The 18,594-nt window shown below is 39.9% G+C and overlaps 1 protein-coding gene across 4 annotated transcripts in view; it reads right to left on the bottom strand.

Moving 5' to 3' along the window:
- Positions 1 to 18,594, bottom strand: part of erbin (erbb2 interacting protein) — a 50,189-nt gene that overhangs the window by 30,112 nt on the left and 1,483 nt on the right. For all 4 annotated transcript variants that reach the window (XM_071465898.1, XM_071465897.1, XM_071465895.1 and 1 more), the window contains exon 2: positions 10,970 to 11,044. The gene's annotated coding sequence lies outside the window, so the exon portion shown is untranslated. The remainder of the gene's footprint in view (positions 1 to 10,969; positions 11,045 to 18,594) is intronic.

Consider the following 18,594-nt stretch of genomic DNA (forward strand, 5'->3'; position numbering starts at 1 on the left):
AGATTTCCAGACATGTTAAGCTCTCAGCTGAGATTTTCTTTCTTAGCCTACTTATTTAAGCAGTACATTTACTTAAATCAGTGTGCTACTAAGAGCTTGGCCTGATAGCAGTGAAATGGTTCAATGTCTTTAGGAAGAAATTCAAGAAATACACTAGCTGTATTTATTCATATGTGTGTGCATGTGACTCTGCAGCCTGGCAGTGATGTTTGAGGCTTCCTCTATGCAACTGTGAATGAAAGAGTCTAGAGGGGCAGGCCAGCCACAGATTCCCACTTTATTCTCCCAGTAAGAGCCAGGAAACCACTTCCCTGTCACAACGCTCTCCATGTAACTTAAGTGCCTCCTGGGTCAGTGCTGTTGCTATAGAGATTACGGCCAAGGGTAGAATCAGCTCTCCGACCCCCAGAGTCACTTGCTTCGCTGTTTATGTGAAAGTTATTGACTGATAAAACACAGAGGAGCTGTAAAGAAGGATGGTCAAAGAGAATGAAATGAAACAGAGGGTATTAGACTACACTCTATTAAATGCATAAAATGTGTGTGTGTGTGTTTCCCAAAGGTCATTTAGTCCCAGTCAGCAGAATGTGTTAAGAAACAAATTAGTAGTTTCGTTGCTTCAAAAAGTCCAATTTCAGTACATGTCTAGTCAACCTCATTGAACCAGAGGTGAAAAAAAAAAAAAAAGGAAAACTGAATGAGCAAAACAACACGCAACATAGTTCCAGGAGGTATCATTAGTGTTGAGTCTGTTTGCGCATGTGTCTAATGGGTTAAGCGGAAATGCAAGTGCAGCATCTGACGGTAGCAGGCAGCTTGTGTTATTTATAGCAAATAGCACTCGTCTGGTTGATATAGCAGAATGTGATTAGCGCGGGCTAGCTCTCGCCTTATGAAAGGAGCTTTTGATCCAGATTGCAGTGGACTGTTACGGGATTGCCAGGCAAATTTTATATTGGAGATTATGGCGTCAAAAAAAAACAATGCACAAGAACGCACAACAGCCTGCAGAGCCTGTGGGATACGCTTGAACTGGCTCTGTCTGTGAAGGAAGAGGAAAGAAAAAGTCACTTCCTCAACGCAGGGCAGGGTGCCAGCGGGCTACGCAGTGTGCTAGACTGCCACTTTAACTTGAACTCCCTTCAAATGGGTTAATGTGCTTTACCGTCAAGATCCCCTTTATTATTTACTGACAAATCAAAAACCAGTGCAGAGAGAAGCTCAAATGACGCACCAGTTGTTTTCTCTTTTAATACATAATCAAATGTCACGTTACACACGGTCTAGGTGGCATGTTTTACTACAGTTCAAGTATATCTGAACTGTATATCTGTGGAATGCAACCTGCAGACAGAGATACAGACTCAACTCTGTATCTTTACAAAGTTTCCATTTGCAGTCATCTCAGGCTGCTCTGAGATTTGTTAAATTCTAAAAAGCACATTTGCTTGCTAATAGATAAAATTACAGAATGACTCAGCACATTTGAGACATAGATGCTGACTAATAATTGCAGCCCTATATGTGACTGAGACATGATAGGTCTTAGTTGAAAAGTTACATAACACACAGGGAAAAATCTCAACTACCTCCAAAAACACTTTTTTAGTTACATAATCTACGAACCGCTGCTATTAAAGTAATTTTTATATAAAATGAAGTGTCTTTAATCACATATTTTAAGTACACTGGAGAAATATTTTATCTGTGTAGTCACATAGAAGTGTGGATAAATATACTGTGGAGCAGTGTGTCCGTCCTCTGGGTGCCTCATTAACAGCATCACATTCAACTCCAGCTGGCACAACAGGAGAACTGCTGCTTCTCAATAATGCAGTGGGATATCGAGCTAACAGGACAACAGCTCAGCAACTGACTAAGACAAGCAGATCCATGTCTCTGCAGTCTGTACTCTCAAAACCTACGATTCCCAGGTTCAGTTTAAACACATATCGATGCCTTCTTTCCTATTTTACCACTGCTGGAAGTGGACAACCCCACAACTTGATAACTAAATATAGGAAGGAATCATGGAACACAAAGCCAAAGCAACAGGAAACTACAGCTGGAGTTACAGCCGTAAAAGGCAGAAAGACAACCCTGTCGTCAGTGTCTGTAGCGGGGGTTTGCAGCTTAGTGGAACCTGAAGTTCCAGTTTCACTCTCCCTCTGGTTTTGGTTCTCACCAGCGTTCTTAGGTCTCAGTGGTCTTGCATGACTCTAGAAAACAAAACCATGATTGTTTTCTTTGAATTTGTGGTGAAATGAGGGCAAGTAATCTGATCTGTGACAAAGACAAAGTGCCTTTTTACAGCATCTTCCCAATTTTCTACTCTGAGCAGACTGGCTCCAACAGACTGAGTTCATCATAACAATGAGACTTACATCTGAACATTTAGATGGAGCCTCCACACATTCTTCTTTATCAGAATATGGTTATGTAAGGCTTTGCAATTACATTACTTTAAAAAAAAAAAAAAAAAAAAAAAAAAAAAAAAGTAGGACAAAACTGTCTTGTTGCAGCACAAGGCCACCGTGCCTCATTTATATGCACATGAATTAAACGCTAAAGCTCTGGAAAAACCTGAATATGCATATTATTTGAAAACTTTCTTTATCACTGGGACACTTAGCAGTTGTTTTCCTTTGTGTAGCATCATGAAACTGAACATATTAAAACAATGAGCAGCTCATAAAGTGAAGAATACTTTTGAATTCAAATACACTCAGTATTCACTGAGGAAAATCTGCTGACAGTCAAGCCACTATCTGGTTTAACCGTTCCTACAATACCCAGTATTGACCATCAACATGCTGTGTTTAAAGATGCAGTCCTCCGTCACACCATGACGCACAGATACACAACCCCCAACACAGATAAGTCTAAGTGGCTATTTGTTTAAAATGTTAATGTTTGTGTTGGAACGAGCACAATGGCTTTGTTTTTGTCTCACAAACAATATTGTAACATACGTCAGTCGTTGAAAAGTGTAACTGCTGTCCTGTGAGGCAGCAAAGACACAAGAAGTTTCAGCTAAACTGGTGCCTTTCCATTAGTGTCTGTGTTGATGATTTACTGTTTCCTTCAATGAAAATGTCACCAGTACAAAATGGATTAACAGTGTGCAATAATATACAAATATAACATACTTAGATTTATGCTTATGTTGCTGAATGGTATAAAAAGCGGTTGTTTGAGGGATGGTCTAAAAGAGTGGCATAAGGTCACGGTTGTGCAAATGACTGATAATATTCTCCCCAAGTGAAATGGAGCTTGTTCATATTCCAGAGAAAGTGTCATTTAGCTAATAATTGTAGTAATTGTCAGTAAATCTGTCTGTCTCTGCGTAATCACCCAATTAGGCCACAGCAATAGGATTACACAGCTGACATGTGCAGGACCACAACAAGGGAAAAACACAACACAAGAAACACAACAAACCCTTTCCATCATTTGAAAAGGTAACATTACCACCTCACTATGCCAGTATACACAGAGAGCTAAACTGCTAGCACTAGCCCCCCGGAGCCCACAAACAAGCTTCTTGCAGTAGCTTTAATTTAAACCCCAGCAGCAGCCGCTCTTGTCTGACTTCTCAGTCATTACTGTGCATGATAAGAGCCCAAAAAGAAGCAGGGACACAGCGAGTGCACATTCATATTTTATGCCAGTTAGAGAGGTGGAAAATTTGTTTCCAAACATAATGAAAGGACAGAGATACTTTTCAATGCAGGGGAGAAGTGAAAGAGCTTTACACACTTTACCACCACTACTGATATGTGGCCTGGCCACATGGCCATGCCTTCCACCAGTCTATTAAGCATAAAGGTTAAACCCTGCTGGTTGTGGAGTATAAAACTGAGTCAAAAATAATGTTTAGAACCATAACTTACCGTGTGATTTATGTAGGATTCATTCCCAAACTGAATATACCCATTAAAATTTAAATTTAAAAAAAGGTGCTCTGTGGAGTTTTCTTGTAAACAAACTATGTTTACATTCAGTGGTGATCACCACAACACACTGTATTCATCACTGAGGACTTTCACTCTGTATGTATCAATAATTATCTTAATCAATCAATATGAAGTAAGAATTTATTGTGATATTACAATATTCGTGGCTATATCACTCAGCCCTGCTATCACATCTGACTGAAACTAACGTAAGCTGTAATGGACACAATTTATAATATTTTCTACTCTCTGCTCACTCAGCCTGGCTGATGGTGCAGGGGATTTCAAATATTCTGAATCAAGAGAGTCTTCATTTCGATTCCCTTTGAGATGACTATCATAATTACGCTAATGAATAATTCCCACGTTATTTCTTTAGACACAGCTGGGCCTGAGGCGATGGCGATGGCGTCTTATTTTCACTCCATTTGTTCAGGCTCTCGGAGCTCTGAGGTTATAGAGATGTCATGGATCCCCCAGAGAACGAAGGTTCAAAGGTTACGTCCTCTCTGCCATTCAATAAGGTCATTAATAAGCATGTTTATATTCCGACTCCACATGCAAACTGGTAACAGTCACTGCAATTCACTTAGTACTGAAATGTCTGCATGTAGAAAATATGTAGAGCAGCACTGTACAACCAAGGTAATGCTGGCTTTAACTTATTTTGATTGAAAAATCTGCCAATTAAGAAAAAATTTGAAGATTTATTTTGGAATAAAATGTGTGGGAATTTAAGCAGGCTAAGATTAGCTTCCTTTGCTAATCTCACCTGCCGTCTATGATAATATGGCTCAGCTGTGTCATGTGTTCAACTGAATGGACCAGTGAGAATGACAGCGATCAGATGTAGAACAGCTTAGTTATGAATGAATGGAAGAGATTATTTTACTGAGACAAATGGAGACAACAGCCTCTATTTTCCCAGTGGAATTTTAGAATGCGTTTCCCCAACGCCTGCGTTTGTTATTCACTCCGCTGCAGTCCTTCTCTCAGCAATATCTATGAGCGTCTATCTCTTTTTATAGCCAAGTCAGTAAATCAAGCAAAATCAAGCAGTGATCTATCAGATTAATGATGATAACAGACCCGTGGAATCGGAAGAAGCAGCATCAACTATTACTACCAACTGTACGGAAATAATTACAGGACCTACATGTATGACTATAGAGAGAAGGAGATATGACTAATTGTCTTCAACTTATCTGATTTTATTTTTTGTGATAATAGATGTTGAACACATGATAGATGACTGTCATTCTCACAACGCAAACGCATCGCAGTCATCAGCTACGATACACAATCAGAGCCACCTTTATTTTAAACCTAGCAGCTGGTGAGTCACTGCATTACAAAGTCTATCCTCTCCTATGAGCAGTACAGACAACTGAACAGAACCTGCCTAGAGAATAATGTTTCATTATCTGAACTACAACCACAGACTTTTATGAGTTTTTTGTAGCTACCTTGTTGCGCCTCTGCAAGCCACTTCCTGGCTACATGTAGACTGACGCCAATTCTGCTGAGATGCGCAACAACAGGGTATCCTGTGAGACAAGCTCACCACAGCCGTCACTTGACGTCGACTCTCAAATTCACTGTCTGTGCAAAAAAAAAATGTCAAAGAAGAAGAAAAAAAAAAAAGTTCCATTCTGAGCCCACAGAGTTTGATATTTTCAGACAAGAGCTTCTTGTAAATGTCTGTTCTGCGGAGATAGGCCGGTCGAGTCAAATAAGACAACTAAGGAGGAAAGTTTCTTTTAAAACCGTTTTAGCTGCAGGTACTGGTCACTGATTAAATGCTTGGTGAGGAAGCCCATTAAATGTGTGCAGCGGAGTGAAATGTGCGTCAGATAGGGCTAAATGAATAATTTCACCTGCTTGGTGTTCCCTGTGCAGCTGAAGAAACACTTGTCAGAAAAGCCTTGTTTACTGACACAAGCTAGCAAACATTAGCTAGCAGACTTCTGTACATGAAAGAGTGCAGAGCTGCCTTATCGGATGAACTGGCGGCATCGTCTAGTGTGAGTTGGCTGCCTTCTGTGGCAAAGCTCTCTGCTCTTCATCTTTCCCCCTTTCCCTCTCATTACACACATACACACATCCCATTTCTCCCAATATCTGAGAGGTCTTTATGGACCTGAAGAGTGAAGCAGATGCACAGAAAAGCCATCCATTTTCAAAATGAAACATGATAAGTAAAGAGCTGCAACGTGATGAACAGGTCTACCTCTTACCTGCTAGGTCAGCAGGGTTTGGGGTTTGCATAACTGTTCCAATCAAAGTTGCATCAAATAAACTGGCCAAGTTTTCGTTTTAAATAATTCAGCTGACAATTTCTAAACTTCCCCCTTTCGCTCCGTCTACACTGAAATTATATTAAATGGATGAACGGATTTGTTAAAAAAAAAGCTAGCTTCAAGCACAACCTAATTAAAGCCTTAAACTGAAAACTGAGCATTGCTAGACCAGTGATTTAAATTATAATATTTTTTGTACACACTATTTAAAATCTAAAAAAAATAATTATACACACAATGCATTTAAGTCATAAATGGTTTAAAATGGCCTGGATTTTTGGAGAGCATTTTCCTCCCCATTAAGACCTAACCCGGGCGAGGAAGGAAAGAGTCCTGCTCGTTATAAATAGCAGTCTGCTCAACAATCCCTTCTGCCGGTAAGTTCTTAATTAAATATGAGATCAAGTTAAATATGGGCCCCTGGGATTCATTTCTGCAGAGAGGAGACCCAAACAATGACATTAGCCCTTATTAACAATGTTGCAGTCACTCACTGTAGTGGTAATGGAGCAGAGTCTATTTCATAATACTCAGGTTCCCCACAACAGCATTTGCAGTTCAAAGCAGCACAGTAACATTAGTTAGTTGAACTGATCCAGTTTAGGTCCAGCAACCAATTATAAGCTACTGCTGTAGGGATGCAGCAGCTGCTAATAACACCTCCTCAGCACCAATAAAAACAACACAATGTCTTCCTGGTGCATAGTATTGCAACTGAGTAAACTATGATATGGCCCAAATAAATAACATCTAGCTGCTTCAACAAAATGTCCATAATGACAGTAAGGAAAAAAACACGTTCTCCAGTTTGGTGAGATCCTACATGTCCACCATTGCCTGCAAACTGCTTCTGCTGGATAAAAACTGCCTCTAATCGTGAATATTTTGCCGTCTCTTGGGAGGATGAAAGGCCGTCCAAACCCTGCATAAACCCTCCAGCTACAACGGTCACATACTGACACCACTAATGTTATGAATGTTATACGAAACATTATAGAGACCCAGAAATGTGAAGCTGTGAGACAGGCTATATTTTTAATGCAAATTTCTTTTTAGTCTAAATTGGATTATTTTAAATGCAGTTTTTTGCTGACGCACAGCATGTGACCGCAACAGAAATAGCAGGAAAGTCTTAGGTTTCAATGGGACTGGCATTTGATGCTAAGTCAAGAACCTCATTCATTCTAGTCCAAAATCAGCCCCATGTGACTCTCAGAATATACACAGTTACTTTATTCACTGTAACAGTTTATTTTGAGCCATGAAGGACAAGAGAGGAAGATGATTGGTGTTTACAGTGAACCAAGTATGCTAATATAAATAAACGGAGTTCAAGTGCTACAGACCAATGTTGCTTGTCTTGATTCTAACTCACAGAGCTCCACAGGACCTGGAGAGCTATCTGCTCATGATCTGGGCTGCTCCCACAGATGGCCAAGAGTGGGAAAAAGCACAGGAATCGATAGTAAATGAGCAAGCGGAACATAAAAAGCAAAATAGCAATTTAAAGTCTAAACACACTTAAGATAAATATCTTGCTTTTACTGTGCATGGTAGTTAATTAAATGAACAAGTCTCCTCAAATTCATTTACTTTAACTTCAATAATAAATGGACATTGTCTTAGACACTAAGAGAAGTTCCTAAAAGCTCCCTGGGTGATATCAATGTTTGAAAGACGATGCTTCTCCACTGAGGAGCGATACAGGACTAGATATCAGATACAGTTGCTTGTTTGTCAATGTGAGAAAGACTGAGGAAGCTAGATCCGGTTTGCCAAGTCTCAATAACCAGGTCAGACACATTCAGGTCAGAGCCACGTATCCAAGCAGACAACTGCCGCGTTCCCCTAGTTTGCCTACTGCAGAATATGGAAATGGATAACATTCCCTAACAAGTGCCTTGTTAAAGTCAAAGTCTGCTCATTAACTGTAGTTTTAAAATGGTTAACAATGTAAAACTGTATGTAGAGATGGGTCAAAACATGGTGCTCAGCTTTTCCCAATAAGAAATACTGTTTAACTAGAGCCCTCAGATAACCAGAATGCTCTATAATTAGTTACAGTTATCATTTAAAATTGGGGTTGCACCAAATCAAAAAACTTGCAGATTATTATTTTAAATATTATTTTACTTATAAAAGTGAGTGTTTATTTTCGCTTAAAATGAATGTGCATAGATATTGGGTTTGTAAAATACAGAATATTAATGTATCCATTAAAAACAAAGAGGGTGCTCTTGATAATCCATGATATACAGGAAGGCAAAGCAACAAGCAAATCTTTTTTCACACTCGTTTTTATGGACCATGTCCTCTGCATCACACAGAGATGATTGTGAACTAGAGTAATTTACACCGAATTTTACACAGGAAAAATTCCCTCTCCTTCTCTTGTTTCCAGAGGAAGAAAATTAATTATAAATACTTCATCTTGTTCCATGTTGCCTTCACTATTGCAATCTCCACCTGCACTGAAAACATGTTGGAGACTCCACCTGTGCCCATGTGACGTCCTGAAAGAGCTGACTCGTTTTTTTTGGTTTTTTAAATCATTGATTAAAATTTGGCTGCAAAGTTATCAATTAAAGATGATGGTACCTGATTATCTGAGCGTCTAATAATGGTAAATGCATCGAATCACTAGATACAGCTGTTATACCAATTAAAATTCTTTAATTACTCTATGAAAGCTCTGTCTACAACAGGAATGCAGCCTGTCAAGTTTGATGCATATCCCGTCTCCGGGAGCCAGAGGTTTTACTTCTATTTCTGTGAATGACAGGATAATATGTCACAAAAGAACTGGACGTCACTGGGACTGGCCTTTATAAACAAGGCTGTAGGTGTGTTTGCAAACAATTAAAGCTGGTATGGCAAATTACACTCTGTCATCTCCCGAGAATGACACCTATCTAGTGGTTCATGATCATCCACAGTGTTTACACAATTCACATACAATGGAAGAAATTGTTAGCCTCACTTGTTATAAGCAGCTAACCGCCCCTTGCTACTGTGAATGAACTGTACTCTGTAACAGCTGATAAACTGGCTTGTACTGATTACAGTGCAAGTGTGCTCACATACTGTGCAGCAATGATTTTCTGCCTCATGTAATTTGGTGTTGATTTATGAAAGAGAAAACACTAGTCCCTATTGTGGTCAAATATTAAATACTGTGGAAATTAGAGAAGTGGCATGCTGACCTTGGTTTAGATCCAGGTATCAAATGTAGATTGATGCACAGCCTGCAGCAGTGTGAAAGTTATGCAGGCAAAGTGGCTGTGAGTTACGGGAAAGGCCGAGCAGTCAAACAAGTAAATGTGGAAACGCTGCACTTCAGACAAAGCAACATCCTTGAGCTTTGAAAGGCGAACCTGTTCCTGTCAGCAAAGCCATGAAACAAAGCTGCCTCAAGTAGAAGTGGGTTAACATGACAACACCGAATGACACGAGGCATCTTGTCTTCACTATTTGGGTCACAAGACAAATGCGTCCATACAGGCCTCTAGTCAAACTGATTTCCTGGTTTATGGAGACTGTCTAGACGTCTCAAAATGTGCTAGCTGTGGTCAGTGTTTTGAAAACACAGGCCAAAATACTAAAATCATTCATTCAGGTCTTCATTGGGTGTCTATTAACATTGACATAAAAATATAATCATCATGTTCACAGCTCAGCAGGAGCGTTACGGTCTGGAGGGTCAGAAATTAAGTTTGGGGTTTTTTTTTTTGGTGTGCACAACGTGACAGAATATTCAACAGCCTGCAGGCACTTTTTTGGCATGTTTGTTCTTTTCACCCAATATTGGGGCCCTTGGGCAAGTCTGTGAGCCAGGGATATTTTTTAACCACCTATTTGTATGAACAAATGTTCAACACGATCATGATCAACAACCTCACAGTTCTCGACAGCCCATCACTCCAGTGTGTGGTTTAGTGTCAGAATAAAACCATTTATAAATTTCCTTCAGTGACAGGGTTAAACTGTGACGCAGATGCAGAAAATGCATCGGCTAAGGGACATTTGTACTGACACAAGGCACAATAACAACACCACCTTAAAGTCAGTCTTAACTGCCATGCTGCCAATTTCACATTGTGTTTGGTACATATGTTGATCTTCACTGCTTCAGGTGTCACAGCTGCCATATTTGATAAACGTCACATATGTCAGAGGCCCGGATCCTGCTCTGAGCTGCTCATGCAATATTTTGAAAGTGGGCTGAACTACGTCTAAGGGGTGGCAATTTCCTGACCTTTCTGAGATGAAATAGGATGCTGATTGCGCACAGAGCTAGTTTGGCAGGTGTATCATGTCTCTTGGCCTCCAGGAGAACAGGGTGGGGCACTCTTGTTGTTTCTTGTTATGAGTTGAGCTAATGTTTGACACAAATACATCACTTCCATGAGCGCAAGACTGTTCATACAGATGTGTTTGCTTTCAATCTAACTCCAAGAAACAAACCCAACAAAAGAGAGAGTTGCTGGGCTACTATTTGAATTTCCCCAAGGGAGAAATAAAGTATCTATCTGTCTGTCTATCTATCTAATGTATTTAATGTGTCACTTAACTGCTGAAAACAAAACAGGCTATTAAACACAGGACAATAACATCACAAATCAATGGCTGTGTGACCTGTAGGCCACAGTCACAGGAGCAATAAATTAAGACGTGAATTCTAGCTGTAGGAAATGTATGGGTTGCCTCACATACCTTGTCATTTAGGACTCAAGCGCCTGGATCCCAGTGGACGGCAGATGATAGATCCAACGGCAACAATTTGCTTATCTAATGAAAAAAAGAAAAAGGACAAAGATAAAAGTTTAAAGTATAAACACCAATGATTCTCCAACTGCTTGAGCTCAGTTTTAAAAGCATAAACTCCTCTGATAGCTCACTGCCAAAATCTAAACTGAATAATGAGATTAGATTGTACTGTGTACAAGTCCACGTTCCATGGTGCATGTTAATTAGCAGTCAGATTCAGGTCAAAAGAAGCTCTTCCTCTATCATCATGTCAAGTTATGCTTGTTAAAGAGGGTTGGCATTTCAACGGTGGGAAGCTCCTGATGCAGTTTGTTTGACAAAAAACTTGCTTTGTCGGCAGATATTTCAGCAAACTACACAGAGCTGGTGAATGGAGGTGGAATATATTAAGTTTAGGATATACTGAAATAGAAAAGCTCCTCCCACATGCCGAGTTAGTCCTGCCTGAGGACACACAGATAGCAAAACATTTTCACCGTGTCCAGCTCTCGCTAATTTTCCCCTCTCTGATGTGAAAAACTGATAACATGTTGTGGTAAATTATCAATTTGACAAGAATCTGAGTGAGATCGTGACCAGACTGATGGGGGCTGGACCGCTAAAGCGATTAGAACAACAAACGTCCAGCTTGTCTGAAAACAAGAACCTGAACCAGACTCAGACTGAAATGTGACATGATCTGGCTTCTCAGGTCCGAGCACAACACAACAGTATTGTCCGTGCATGTCTGAAAAAGGATTAGCCCTGCCAGCTGATCTGAGAAAAACAGAGGCGATGAAGAGATACCGTCATCCCTCTGCTAACCTCATCGAGCACAATAGAGCTACAGAGCAGCAACGAGGGAGAGAGAGAGAAAGAAAGAAGCAGCAAAAGACAAGAGGGGAGAGAAGAGAGAAATTTTGACTTATTCATGGAGTCTCCCAATCAGCTGCAATCACACTGGACTGCACTGACACTCATTAGTTTCTGCTCCACTTCCTCCTGGGTGCCTTTATCCTCATCACATCTATTTGGGATACGGCTTCTTGCCAAACAAAAGTTCCCTCCGTCACACACTGGAACAAAGCAGGAGAGGCATCAGTTTTCAAACTGGGGGTGTTAAAGATTTGGGGGGGGGGTATTGCAGTTACAACCAGCAGCCTCGTCTCCCCCGACAGCCCCATCGCCACTGCAGTTATACTACGAAACCAAAAGCAGCCGAGTGAAGGAAATCACCTGTGCTGTATTTGTATGCGGTCCCTCTACAATGAGGAAGTGCTCCGTCCTGCGCACAAGAAGATTTACATGCACACAGCTACAGTTTAAACTGACGTTAGTTTCAGTCTTAAACAAGAATCTTGATACTCTGAAAGTACCAATTTTGGTAAAAATAAAAGGTTAAAAAGGGATTTATATTTGTGGTGCTTCACACTCAGAAAACGCACCTTAAAGACTTCCTCATACATATGTATATTCCCTTACTAACACAGATAGACAATGACCCAATAGTATGATAAAAATGTCACTGGCCTTGCTCATTAAGCTTATTTCTGGTCTTTAAACAGTCAATCACACAGATGGAGTCAAGTTGCACAGTTGTTTTGATTGCCATGTTAACAATGACATTATTTTTGATTACTGGGCTAATTGAGTATTAATCAGAATGTTTTTTCTGTTCCCTGTCCTTTGCTAATAGACTCTTCAGAACAACGAAGACTAAATCAAATTTGGCTTGTCCTCAGACTGTTGTCAAATGTGACACTGCGAGCAAACACAAAGACTACTTATACACTGCAGATGAAGGCGTGTCGTTTAATTACATCGACAGTGAACTGGAGATGTCTACGAATCAAGGTGGGAACGGTCTTGACTTGTAAGTCCTTTAGCACAAGTGGTAAAACAGATGTAAACGGAGAACTGGACCCAAACTGCAACCGGTCAGCTTCTCTGTGGTCTCACACCCACCACCCCGCCTGGTTACACAAACCAGATTTTATTTCAGTTTAATAAAACCACAAGTCTGAGCTGTGGGAGAACTGCTCACACGGGGTGACCCTTTCTCAAACCGACTGATAATTCCACACTAAACACAATGTGGGTGCAACATTTGGAGGAAGGCAGTGCATGTGTCACATATACTGTATGTTTGTGGTTAAATACAAGTGTGAGTAGATTTACGTTTCCTTTTTGTGCCAGTGTTGTCACCGAACATGTAAAACACGTACCAACAGGAAACCACAACCTCCCTGAGCAACAAGAAGACGACTATAGATCCCTAAAGATGCACAGAGGATAAACAAGATTTACCATTGATACTGGAGAATTTGAGTCTGTGAGCCAGGAACAGATGGACTGTTTTGTCTTTGAGGGCCGACTGTGGTTATAGGAACTGTGCTGTATGCTGTAATTTGCATCATGAGCAGGGAAAAATATCTGATCACGAGCAGTTGCTTGAGATACATGTGTGAGGCGAATACTGAAACCAGACGTCAGCTGCAATCCATCAAAACTGAATATACACACAACCCAGGTTAATACGAGTCCTGGGTATTAGGCCTCGACAGGATCTGAGAGTGTTCAGAAGAATGCTGTGTCTCCTCACCGCAGACAACCAGGAAATCAGTCCTGGGTAACTTGTCTCATGATACTGGTTATCAACTGTTTTTGTCAACTCTGGCTTTTCCAATCTGCCTATGAGACATGGACAAACAGCACATACCTGCAGCATACAGATCCAGTAATAACTTAGGAATTGAGGAACTAGAGATAATATCATATAAATGAAGTGGCCAACTAGAATTTGTTAGACGCCTAATTTCACAGGCAGATTCTGCCCAAAAACACAGCTTCATATGTTTCTACCATTCTGTAAACATGTGCCTGCTAACAGCTCATTTCTCCATCCTTAGACCCGACAAGGTTTGACCACACTCATCCAAGATATTATACTTTTATTCAGCACAGACTTTAGACATTATACATCATCATATTAACTAGTTATATGAAATACAACATTGTGCTGAGGTATCGTTTGATTCTGTGCCCAACCCAACGCTCAGACCCTCTTATCATATGTAGACAGCCTGAAGACAATGCCTAGTGCACATAAAATCAGTTAGTTCACACAGTATGAAGACAGCTTATCTGTCGGCGATATTACAACAGACCAGTTCGTACAGGCTTTACTTCTAAGAACTGTTTTCTTTCCTCTTTTCTATTTCCATAAGCAAAACCTTTACAAAATGATTCCATTACACAAGTTCCCTCTACAGAAATGTCATATTTTCATGCCAGTAATGTATTTCATTTTTTCCCATGTGTTCTGTAGGGGAGATTGAAGCCACTCAGAGGATGCTCCTTTAGACACCAAAGTAAAAGACGGATTTTCCTGCTGATAGACAGCAAGACCAACGGCAGAGACAGATGTTCTTCTAACTGGCTCACCCAAGCATAGAAATCATTAGGGAGAAACTGAATACACAGATGTATATTGAAACTGAGCAGAATGTCAAATGTTATGCAAATCTAAAATTAATGAGTCAAAACACAGACTCGACAAACTTGTTCCAGACCAACCATCTACTGTATGAAAGGCCTTTGTGGTGCTTCAAAAGGTATTCATTCAATATTAATATGGTCATAAATGTACATTGCCTGCTATTTATAAAGCCAGCTTTAATAGCCAACGGGCAACAGACCAGGAAACTAAAAAAAAATCTATAACCATGGGCTTTATTTCTGAGTGATTTGTCATTATATAAAGCCACAAGCTTTCCTCAGATTGTAAATCAAAATCACCTGCTGCAAAGGTGGTGACAAAATATAATAATAATAATTTAAATAATAATTTAAATCAATTACAGAAATTTGTTTTCTTAATAGCAAGCGCTTGATGCATCTTCAAGAACAGCCATAACAAATGTGTGACTTCAAGAGCAGTCACATTCGGTACAAGGAAGTGTGTCGGTGCTTTTTATACAGCCTGCGTAAATCAGTGGGACTGAAACATTGCCATAAATTATAAATACCAGCACGGGACATCCCAAGACTGAATATAGCCTGCTCTAGATTCACTGAGCCTTTGCTGCTTCAGTTGCCATGGCAATCTAACCTTATGAAGCATGTGCCACTCGTGTCACACTGAAACCCCACATTTAACATTATCTAACCAATCCCTACAATCCTCAGGAGGCACATTCATAAAAGCTTGGTAACAGTTGAACTCATGAAAAAAAAAAAAAAAACTTAAAATACCTGCACACTCTTCCCAGTTCTTCACACCACAAATGGCATTCGTCAGGTGGCTGACTCATCCCATGACATTGCTTTGTCATATGACCACGCTTGCAACGTCAAAACTGCTGTCGCTGCCTGACATCAAATCATCCATTGTTTTGCACTCTGCTGCATGCTTTCACCTGATTCGGGGAATAGGACAAACACTTCTTGGCAGCTAAATTCTTTGTCCTGTCAACGGCCTCTGCAGAGATTCAGAGGGCTGGTGGAAAAGCCGTGGGAAGGCTCAAAGGCTCACAGACAAACAGCACAAAGACAAACTTCTACCCGAACCAGTCAGAGCATATGCACAAATTTTACTAATAACTTGAGCAAAGATGTCACACCACCTCTAATGTTGAAACTGCGTGTAGAGAAGAGGGCTATAGCACAAGTTGGCCGGAGATGTCAACTCCATGTTTCTCCCTCTGTGTTGGAGCCAGAATAAATGTGACATACACCAGAAATGGAGGGGGTGGGGTCTGTCTTCTACTCAGTGACCTCTAAAGCAAAAACGTATGACGACATGGATTAGAAATATGCCAGTTACATTTAACACAGTGAGCACTGGAAGCTCAGACTTACCTTTAGCATCCTCACTGGGGTGATCACATATGTGAAGAACCATTATCCCGTAGATTTTGGGGACTTGAACTTTATGAATTACTTTGGAGGACCTCCATTGCCATCACCTGATAAATCTTTTAAGATGGATCTTGCTTACAAAGAAATGTGAGGTTAATATTACCATAGCATAACCTCACATGTCCCCATTCTCTACAATGATACACTGCTACCCTCATGTTGAGTTTATTCATGGTGGTGTGTTGTTTATAGAAATCAAAATGTACTGATAAATTTCAGAACTCATTGATGAATAGATCCTTAAATTTAACCAGCAACGAAAGAGCTTGCACTTTGTGTTGGTCTGCTTTATTATTCTTGGTTTTTTTGTTTTATTTTTTTAATCAGTTTCAAAGGTCGAGGGCTGCAACCTATCATTATTTTCAGTCCTTGTTAATCCACTGATTATTTTCCTCAGTTCATTCATCAAATCTTTTGGTCTATAAAATAACAGAATAACATAACAGAATAACACTTTCTAAAGCCCAAGGTCTTCAAATTACTTGGTTTTGCCAACCAACAGTCAAGAACTGAAAAATGATGTACCAATTTACACACAGGTAAAACAGCAGCAAATTGAATAACGGACCAGTTGTTTCACTCTACTGGGATTATTAGCATAGAAAGCCCATTAACTGAAAGTAAAAGTAATACATGCAACACCTTGCTCTGCATGCATCGGCTGCAAGAGGTTAGAAGGCACGGTTGCTTATTAGACAAAAACTAAAATCTCAACTAAATCAAACTACTATATTACTCTGCCTTTAAAAAATAGCAAGTAATTAAAAACAAAAAAACCTAAATGGGGAAAATCCATTTAAGTGCACCAAACAAATGGGAAAACAGTGATGACGATGAAGACCAACCTATGATAGCCTATTAAAAGACACAGGCTTAACTATATAGAATTTTGCTTTGACCTAAGATGTGACATCAAGGAAATTTGGACTAACTGTTTTTTTCCTTGACTCTGCCAACAACTCACCAAACTGGCATATTCACTCAGAGATAACTGCCACAGTATACACTGGCTTATTTCCTAAATTGGCAATTTGTTCTCACAGGTTTGTTCTCTATCGCAACATATCATCAGCTGCAATTAGTCAAAATTAGTCATTAATCATATGTTCTTTGGTCCATGTCATAGATGTCATTGTTTAATTGTTGCTCTAACATAATTTTCTTTGCTAGTCACCACAGAGAACATTTATCAAGGCTACATGTGCTGAAGTTGTGTGGTTACAAAAGACGGAATAATAATAAAGAAGATGAAATAAAGCTTAAATACACCTGCAGCTGCAGTGATACTCAGTGACAAACAGCACACTTGCTCAAAGAACTGTGTTGGGCAATTGTTCAACACAAACACTGGGACAAGCAATAAAAAAAATTAAGAAATCCCACCCTTCTGACGCTCCTCTATGTCCTTATCTGAATTTACAGTTCAGGATGATCACTCACTGTGACCTGTTTCAACAGGAATTACATCACATTCACCCAAGTAAAGACGCCATTTCATTAGGCTTTTAAATGTATTACCACTAAGGGAAACCAAGGTGAGTTTCGAATTGCTGAACAAAACAGTTTGGGGCTGTTTAAAAAGAAAACACAGGTTTTAACCTGGGTGACCTAGGGCTAATCCTTTAAGAGTTTTATTTGTCCAACCCAAAGTATGATATAGAGATATGAGAATTCACAATGGAAGTATTATGGACTTTGGGTTAACCATTAAGCAGCCAGTCCAACATTTTGTTTTGTAATTTGAAGATAAGGAAACATGACTTTGCTGAGTTTGTCAAAGGCTATTGTCAAGTCTTTGCTTTCTTTCTGTCTCCAAGTGGCACAACAAACTACTGGGCCAGTGTATCTGTAGTAGGACTACATTGCCACTGGTGTGAGAAAAGAACAGCACAGTAGAGGGCCTTTGTTAGAGCCAACCTTATCTTTGAGTCTAGATAAAGTCTGTCGTAAATGATCGTACGTGGAACTTGATAAATTAAATCAAATGTCCACCAACACAGGATTTCAACACCTCAGTGGAAACATGCCTCTGTATAAATGCATGTCTCTGAGCTTTGTGCAGTGTATATATGGAAGATCAGGCTTACATAACAGCATTTGCATTTAAATAGATCAACGAACAAAAATTGCAATGTGGAAAGGAGAGCACAAGAATAACACAGGAGAGGATATTACTCCAAACTGTGGAGACACTGCACTGTTAGATAACACATACCACCAGTCACTGTTATCATAAATACCTAGCTGGCTAATGATCAACAAGCAGCTGGCTACCAACTCTCAGATTATGAGCCTGAAACAATGACAAGTGGCAGCTGATAGGTCCTTGTCTTTGTTTACATTATTATTCTTACAGGACAGCTGGCCTTTGGAGGCTAATCAGATACCGCATTTGTTTTATTCCATGACAATGCCAGCCATCACATTCAAGGTTTGAGTTTTAAAGCAGCAGAAGCCTTGTCTGTGTGTTTCAACAAGCAGGCCGGAGGGCATTCACCTGCTTACTGTATAACTACCTGCAGTGTTTGTGTCTCAACACAGAATAGTGAATTTTCTCTTTGGCAACATAAAGCAGAGCATCGTTTCAGTTCTGAGGGTTAGTTCAGCAAAATCAAGCGTATATTGTACTTTAAGTCAGTTAAAGTAGATTTGATTTACAGATTTATAGCATT

The sequence above is a fragment of the Trachinotus anak genome, unplaced genomic scaffold (assembly GCF_046630095.1).
Source record: "Trachinotus anak isolate AG129_WGS33_773 ecotype Australia unplaced genomic scaffold, CSIRO_AGI_Tana_v1 ptg000028l, whole genome shotgun sequence".
NCBI classification, from domain to species: domain Eukaryota; kingdom Metazoa; phylum Chordata; class Actinopteri; order Carangiformes; family Carangidae; genus Trachinotus; species Trachinotus anak.